The 8876-nt window shown below is 36.2% G+C and overlaps 1 protein-coding gene across 1 annotated transcript in view; it reads right to left on the bottom strand.

The window, feature by feature from the left end:
- DNAH7 (dynein axonemal heavy chain 7) overlaps positions 1 to 8876 on the bottom strand; it is a gene marked incomplete at its 5' end in the record, with an annotated part of 302031 nt that overhangs the window by 118641 nt on the left and 174514 nt on the right. The window lies entirely within an intron of this gene.

The raw sequence follows: 8876 nt of genomic DNA, 5'->3' as shown, positions 1-8876 counted from the left end.
ACAGTGACTGAAATGATGCGCTCAAGTATAGCAAGGACTGTGAGGGTGGTGCACAACCAGGCACTGCTTCGTTCTGTTGTACACAGGGTCGCTATGAGTTGGAGCCAGGTCGACCGCACCTAACAACAACAAAGAGATGGTATAATTCTTCCTTCTTCCTTCCACTAATTTTAGCCACAATACCTATATTATACTGTTGCCTTTGTTTAAAATGCACTTCTTCCCATCTTTTCATCTTCAATTCCTACTCATCCTTCAAGGTCAGCTAAAATGCTATGTAATCTGTAAGGCCTCTCTTTTATCTCCTTTTTCACCTAGCTCCCTTTCTGGTTCACCCATATCACATTTATGACACTTGCACATAATAAATAAAATTCTATTCTGCTAATTACAAAGTTTCTGGACTGCATTACACAAGTAAATTGTATATTTTTTGAGAGAAGGGTCAATGCCGATTCTTTACCTTTTTTTCCTAAAGCAAATCAAGGTTTGCTACTGAAATGGAAACAACAAAAATATCTGACAAACACCATATAAGTTTACTAATTTTTGAAGTTAAGATTCTCTAAGAGATTCTCTAGTGTTTCTAAGATTCTTTAAGACATTACTCCTTCATGGAAAATGTTGGTCCAAAGAATGCCAATTGGAAAGGGAAGGATTTTCCAGTGCTGGTCAAGATGGAGTAAGACTATTATAGCCTATGTCTTCCACAGATTACAACTAAAAACTCTAGACAAGCTACTAAAAGCAACTATTTGTGGACTCTGAAGTATAAATAATAACATGCAAATGGGAGAAAGATACATTTTGAAGATTCATCAGTAAGAGAGTGGTGTTTCTTGTTTTTTGCTTTTCCCCTTCATCTTTTGGCCTTGACTTGACAGCAGGCTGAATAAATGAGCTGTGCAACAGGCATAATCAGCAAAAGCACTGACCAGACTACTGTGAAAAGGGGAATATGTGAGCCAGAGAGTATATCCATGTTGCTTCACTTTATTTTCTTCTGGTCCTGCCCCAAGGTCAACTCCAGTAATAGGACTGCATTGCTATTTGTGGAAGCTGTAGTGGTGCAATCACCTAAAATACTGAGAGAAAATGTATCTCTCTGGATAAAACAACTGAGAAACAAGGTCTCTGATGTGCATAGAGAATTTTAGTATTTTTATCTTATTTCTCTTGTCACTTTGCCCCAAGTGTAGGCATGAAATTGTACAATAGTAAACTAAACCAAACCAAACAAGTTGCCAGTTATTCAATTGAATAACTGACTCATGGCAACCCCATGTGTTACAGAGTAGAACTGCTCCATAAGGTTTTCTTGGCTGAAATCTTTTACAGAAGCAGATTGCTAAACCATTCTTCCATAGAACAACTGGGTGGGTTTGAACTGTCCATCTTTAGGTTAGTACTTGAGCACAAAGCATTTGCACTATCCAATATTTGTGTAATAGGAGGAGCCATTAAAACTCTGAGAGAACTTCATTTCCAGACAGAGAAAAAGAAACCTCTGGGAGAGAGGAAAAGTACAGGGGAAATCCTAAAAGAAGAGACTTGAGGAAAGGGAACCCCTGATTCTGTGAATGAACAGACACAAGTCCCAGGCTCACTGCCCAACTAAACATACATGGAACACATCCAAAGAAGCATGGCAAAGACTAAACCATGATATAAACCACTGTTCAAGTCACATACTAACTGTTGAGTAACATATTCTAAGGGGTAGACACAAACTAAGAGTGGAAACATCACCACTGAGGCCAGGACAAAATAGGTCTGAACCTGAGTTGTTTGACAGCTACCAACAACAACAAAACCAATTCTATCCAGAGGATTTTAAAAGGACCCAGAATTTCATCTTCAAAATCTTCAGGATATAATTTAAAAATACTTCATGTTCAAAGAACCAGAGCATATGAATAATTATCAAAGAAAAACAAAATGTGAGAATTACTAGAAAAAAATCTTTAAAGCATCTATTATAACTATCCTCCAATAGGTAAAGGTGAATATCCTTGAAATGCGTAGAAAGAGATATTTTTAGCAGAGAAACAGAATAAATAAGAACCAAATGGAAATTTTAAAACTGATAGATATAACATTGAAAATAAAATATCCACTGAATAGTCTCTGTAGCAGGAAGGAAATAACAGAGGGAAGAGTCCTTGAACTTGAAGAGGTTAAATAAAATGATCCAATCTGAGCAGAAGAGAGAAAAAAAAGATTGGAAAAAAACAGTGCAGAGAGCCTCAGAGACCTGTGGCACAATATGAAAAGGTTTAACATTCATGTCATTGTTGTTGTTATTGTTATGTGCCGTCGAGTCAGACCCAACTCATAGTGACCCCTCCTTGGGTTTCTGAGGTGGTATCACTATGGAAGTAGATTGCCCAATCTTCATGTCATTAAGATCCCAGAAAGAGAAGCCAAAGATTGGTGGAGAAAAGATATTTAAAAGAACAACAGCTGAAACTTTCCCAAATTTAGTGAAATACATAAATTTACAATTTTACAAAACTCAGCAGACCTCCAAAAAGAGAAATTAAAAAAAAAAAAAATGCACATCACACTGATGAGAACCAAAGATTTGAATAAAGTATTTTTTAAAACCAATTAAAGAAAAATGATACATTACATACAAGGAACATTCAAATGTCATTATTCAAATGACTCTGCATTTCTTATCACAAATCATGGAGCCATCACACAAAAGAATAACACCTTTCAAGTGCTCAAAGAAAAGAGCTGTCAACCCAGAATTCTATAGCCAGCAAAAATATCCTTCAGGAATGAAGGCAAATATCACAGATAGAGGAAAACTAAGAAAATTCTTTACCAACAGACCTACTCTAAACAAATGCTGAAGAAGTACTTCAGCCTGAAGGGAAATGATGATACCATAGGAAAAGTTGGAACTGAAAGAATAAAGGAAAAGCAGCCCAAATGGTAAATATGCTGGTACACATTACAAACTATATTCACCTCTTAAATTCTTTAAAATATGTATGAACATTGAGATAAAAATATTCACATTGTTTGAAAGATTTTCAGTGTATGCAGATTGTTCTGGTTACCTAGGTGCCGCTCTGACAAAAATATACCACAAATGGGATGGTTGAGCAAACAGGAGTTTATTCTCTCATAGTTTGGAGGCTTTAAGTCCAAGTTCAAAGTGCCAAGCTCTAGGGGCTGGGTGAAAGTCCCTCAGCCTTGGGCTTCAGCTCTGCCTCCTGCTCCCAGCCCACTGAAGCTAGAGGCTTTTCTTTACTCAGCTGCTGGCTGCTGAGGCTGCCAAGCCCAAGGTTGACAAGTAAAAAGGCACAGTCCCGATGTTACCAAACCACATGGCAGGCTATGAATTCAAGTCCATCGTAAGTTCCCAGGTCAGCAGAGCATGGCAGGCTGCTGAACAATAACACAGCTACGTGCAGGGTTCAACTGTGGCACAAGCTAGAGACCATTCCCAAAGCTGCTGCTTATATATGGGAAGCAGACCACATACCCAAAGTCAGCTATTTAGCTGCTTATGGTAGATCCCACCACGGAGTTGATTGCCAATCTCATAATGGGGAATAACTACCACCAGCTGCCCAGCCACTCAACCAGGCCCAGCCAAGTTGACATACAAACATAACTACCACACAGATATAATCCAAATGACTTCTATTGCATAATGAGGGAAAGCTAAATGGATTTACATGGTTTCAAGGTTCTACATTTTAATTGCAGTAGTAAAATAGTAACTTTAAATTTTAAAAATTTGCACTAAAAACATATTTTTATAAAAACCCATAGGACTGTATAATACAAAGGGTGAACCCTAATGTAAATGATGAATTTTAATTAATAATGATGTATCTACATTGGTTCGTCAGTTGTAACATATATACTACAGAAATGCAAGATGTTAAAAATAGGAGAAACAGTTTGCAAGTGGGAAAATGGTATATAGGAGCTCTCTGAATTTCTGCACAATTTTTTTTGTAAACCTACAACTCCTCTAAAACTAAAGTCTATTAAAAAATAATAATGCAAGAGATATAGTAAAAAATCCAATAGACAAATTAAAATGGAATACTGAAAGTAGTGGATTATTTAAATAATCCTAAAGAATGAGAAATGGGAAACAGCAACAAAAATCTACTGGAAAAACAGAAAGATAATAAAATGTTAAATCTAAATTCAAACATCAATAACTACATCAAGTGTAAATGGTCTACACATACCAATTATATACACCCTCTCCTGCTTGCACACTGTTTCTCCTTTAACATCTTGCATTCCTGTGGTAATATGTTACATAGAGAGAGTGCCAGATTAAATTAAAGTACAAGTTCCATCTGTATGCTCCAATAACCTATCTCCTATAAACACAATAACATAACCATATTAAAAGTAAAATGATGATAAAATACTTATCATGCAAACAGCTAGATTGGCTTAATACCAGAAAAAGTGGACTGCAGAACAACAACAAAAAAAGATTAGGAATAAAGAGGAATACAGTATAATGAAAAATAGGTCAATTCATCAGGAAGGCATAACAATTTCAAATGTGTATGCATCTAACAACAGAGCTCCAAACTGACAGAACAAAAACTTATAGAACTGAAGAGAGAAAGAGACTTTAAAAGTCCTTTTAGAGCAATCAACAGAACTGTACAGGAAATCAGCAAGGCTATAGAAGACATAAACAACGTTATCAAAGACCTCAATCTAATTGATACTAATAGAACTTTGCAACCCAACAACCGCAGAACACATTTTTTTTTCAAGTGTACATGGAAAATTCATAAAGATAAGTCATGTTCTGTGCCATAAAACAAATCTTAGCAAATTTAAAAATTGAAATCATGCAAAGTATGCTCTCTGAACACAAAAGAATTAATAATAATAAAAATAATAATAGAAAGAGATCTTGAAAATCCCCCAAACATTCAGAAATTAAATAACCCAGGGGTGAAAGAAGTCTCAAAAGAAATTGGAAAATATTTTCGATGAAAACACAACCTATCAAAATTTGTATGCCGGTAACACAGTGTTTAATGGTAAAATTATAGCACAAAGTGCATAGATCAGTAAAGAAAATAGATATAAAAACCAATAACCTAAGGAAACCAAAGAAAGAAAAGCAATTTAAGCCTAATATCTGAAAAGAAATAATAAATACTAGAGCAGAAATCAATTAAATTACAAACAAAAACAATAAAGAAATTTAATGAAACAGCAGCTGTTTCTTTGATGATGTTGTTGTTAGTTTGCCATGGAGTTGATTTTCAATACACAGTGACTCCATGTTACAGATGATAAGTTCCTCAGGGGGTTTTCTGGGCTATAAAATGGAGCAGATTGCCAGGACTTTCCTCTGTGGAGCTGTTGGGTGGGCTCAAACTACCAACCTTTTGGTTAGGAGCCAAGTACTAAACTGTCACATCACCAGGACTCCTTGAATAGTCCTGTAAGTCTTCTAAGAATTGAATTCAAGATAGAATCTACTAATAAAGAAAACTCTAGGGTCAGAAAATTTAATTATTCCTACCAAACATTTAAGGAAGAAGTCATTTTAATTCTACACAATCTCAGAAAATAAAGAAAGACCACTTCCCAGTTCATACTGAGGCCAGCATTATTGTGATACCAAAACAAGACAGATATCACAAGAAAACACAGATTAAGATCCTTCATGAACATAAATACAAAAAATCTTAAAAAATATTAGAAAACTGTATCTAAAAGTATACAGGTATACCTCAGAGATATTGTGAGTTTGGTTCCAGACCATTGTGATAAAGTATCACAATAAAGCAAGTCACACAAATCTTTTGGTTTTCCAGTGTATGTTAGTTATGTTTACACTATACTGTAGTCTATTAAGTATGCAACAACATTATGAAAAAGTTTAAACATCGTGAGAATTACCAAAATGTGACAGAGACACAAAATGAACATACGCTGTTGGAAAAATGATGCCAATAGACTTGCTTGACACAGGGTTGCCACAAACCTTCCATTTGTGAAAAACACAACATCTCTCAAGCACAATAAAAGCATAATAAAATGAGGTGTGCCTGTATAAATGAGATAATATCATGATGAAGTGGGGTTTATCCCAGGAGTAGTTTAACATTTGAAAACCAATCAGTTCAATTTACCATATTAACAGACTAAAAATCAAAAAACATATGATCATCTCATAGATGCAGAAAAAACATTTGACAAGATTTAACACCCATTAAAGATAAAAACCCTCAGTAAACTAGGAATAGAAAGGAATTTTATCTCATGAAAGATTTACAAAAAACCTGCTGCTAACACCACATATAACAGTAAAAGACTGACTGAATTCAAAATGAACAAATACTTACTTACTTCCAACCATAATTTTCATTATTTTTCTTTTGACAAGAAAATACAGTTCTTCACACAATTCTTTCTCCTGCTTCCTCCATCAAACATTCTTGAATTCCCAAATACTTTAACATCAGTGGTTCCCAATGGAAACCAAATTTTATAGCACTCAGGTTCCAAATTTTGAGTGATTATTCTTGTATTATTGTCTAGAGAGTATTGTTATTTGATGCTTCTTGGGATTTTTTGAAATAGACTTCTAACAGTGTTCACATGTTCACATTGGTCTGCACATTTTAAAGTATATTGTTATTTCCCTCCTTACTAAATATATATATAAGAACTGACCAAGAATGGTGTGTGTCCCTCTCTATTTTATTGCTACTAAAATAAACTTAATTTATCTGTTATAGTTATTTTTTTAAAAAGCAGTTATAGTAAATATAGGTCTGATGTACTTACCAAGTGGTTAAACGACCCTAATACTTTACCTGTGACATGTTCAGATACAATCCAATTACACTTAATGCTATCACTAGCCTTTGGCATTCTGATTAGTCAAGAGCCTTTAGGTGTCTATAAGCTCTTAAAGTTAATTATGTTCTAACTTGTCCAAATTTTATAGATTCTTCCAGTTTCCCTAAATTATTGACATCGTACTTAGCTGAGATAATGACAGGGTTAGATCCTTAGTAAGTGCTCAATATTAGATATTATCATTATCAAGAAAATATCTCTGGTGAATGGAAGAGGGAACTACTCAAGTAAAAAAGATGCATATGTGATAGCTGAAAATAATCACCTTGAACCTATTTACTGAAACCTCTCAGTATAAGATTGTATCAACAAAATAAGCCAAGGATGAACATTTTAATATTTCCTTCTTAGTAAAATCTCTTCCATAATTTGTTGCTAATATTTCAACATTTTTAATACAAATAGCAAAAATGTAGGGGTTATGACTCCTTAATGCCATTTTCTATTCCCATCTCTCCCAAAAAGTGCACTGTCCTGAATAACAATCATGAAAGATTTTGAGTCTTAAAAGCAGAAATACTCATCACAGTTTTATTACCATTGAAACATGACTAAACTCAAAAGAAAAGGTATATTTGCTAGAAAATAAAATAAATCTGGTCTCCAGTAGATAAATAGAGATGTCCTGCTAGGAACAAAGGTATATAAATTGCAAATCAAAGCAACAAAACATAACTATCACTATGAGAAATATGACCCACAATTTTCACAGATGCTTTGGAAGAACTAAAGCTATTTTCTGAAAAGAAACCATCAGCAACAACAGTAACAACAAAAATTGGTCAATTCTTTTGTGTGCGTGTGTGTGATTTGGGTGAAAGTTTACAGAGCAAACTCACTTTCCATACAGCAGTTCACACACACGTTGTCTGATGACATTGACAGTTTACCCCAATGCATCACCTCCCCTCCCACTTCCTCCTGATAGTTACCGCTTCCCTGTGTTCATCCCTCCATGCACTCTTGCCTCCTGAACTGTCTCCCCGTGCATAAACAGCCCCTCTTTCTGCCACGATTGTTCTCTCCAAGGAATGTATCTACTTCAGGTAGATGTTCAGCTCTGATGCCTGTCTCTTATTTGGCTGGAAGCCACAAGGTTCAATTCCAGACCTGAAGGGCAGCCAGGGACCACAGTCTCAGCGATTCCACCAGGTTCTATCAGACTAGAAAACCTGGTTCTCCCCTTTTTCTCCCAATGATTTTGGGTTTTGTTCCACATTGTTCTCCCTCTCTATCCACGATCTCCTCCATAGATCCCCCTCTGAGTGGCTGACAGTGGTAGCTGGGCACCATCTACTTTTTCTGGTCTCATAGTTATATAGGCTGAGGATCACATGGTGTACCAGTCATGAGGACTAATCATTTCCATGAATCTTTGGTTTAGAAAACCTTTCATTCATCTTTACTCTGGACAAGGAGAGCCCATCATTGCATCTAGATGGCTGCTTGCAAGCTTTTAAGATCCTAGTCACTACTCGCCAAAGTAGGAGGTGGAACAATGTTTTGTGTAGTATGTTATGCCAATTGAGCTTGATGTCCCCTGTGACTATGGTCTCAAGCCCACAGGTTCAACAACTTGGTCCCTCTGGGTAGCTGGCTGTGACCAAGAAGTGATGACAACCTCGTCCCTTGTCAGCTCTACTATACCCCTGGGAGTTCTTACAGAACATACAAATACACTTGTAGAACCATTGTCTGCCAACCCTACACTTGGTCTTGGGTACACTCCCTGCTGAATGTTGTTGTTGTTGTTGTTGTGTGCCGTCAAGTCAGCCTCGACTCATAGCAACCCCTCCATGGGTTTCTGAGGCAGAATCACTATGGAAGTAGATTGCCCAACCTTCCTTCTGAGGAGTGGCTGGTGGGTTTGAACTGTCAGCCTTCTGGTTAGCAGTCAAGTGCTAGAGAGCAAACTGTTTGCATCACCCAGAGACCTTTATTTAGGAAACAGGAGAGGAAAAAGGAATTAGCTGGAAAGAATATAAAGATGCAGG

Source organism: Orycteropus afer, unplaced genomic scaffold (assembly GCF_000298275.1).
Source record: "Orycteropus afer afer isolate SDZICR_OR568_19922 unplaced genomic scaffold, OryAfe1.0 scaffold00374, whole genome shotgun sequence".
In the NCBI taxonomy this organism is placed as follows: domain Eukaryota; kingdom Metazoa; phylum Chordata; class Mammalia; order Tubulidentata; family Orycteropodidae; genus Orycteropus; species Orycteropus afer.
This window is presented reverse-complemented; position numbering and strand designations above follow the sequence as displayed.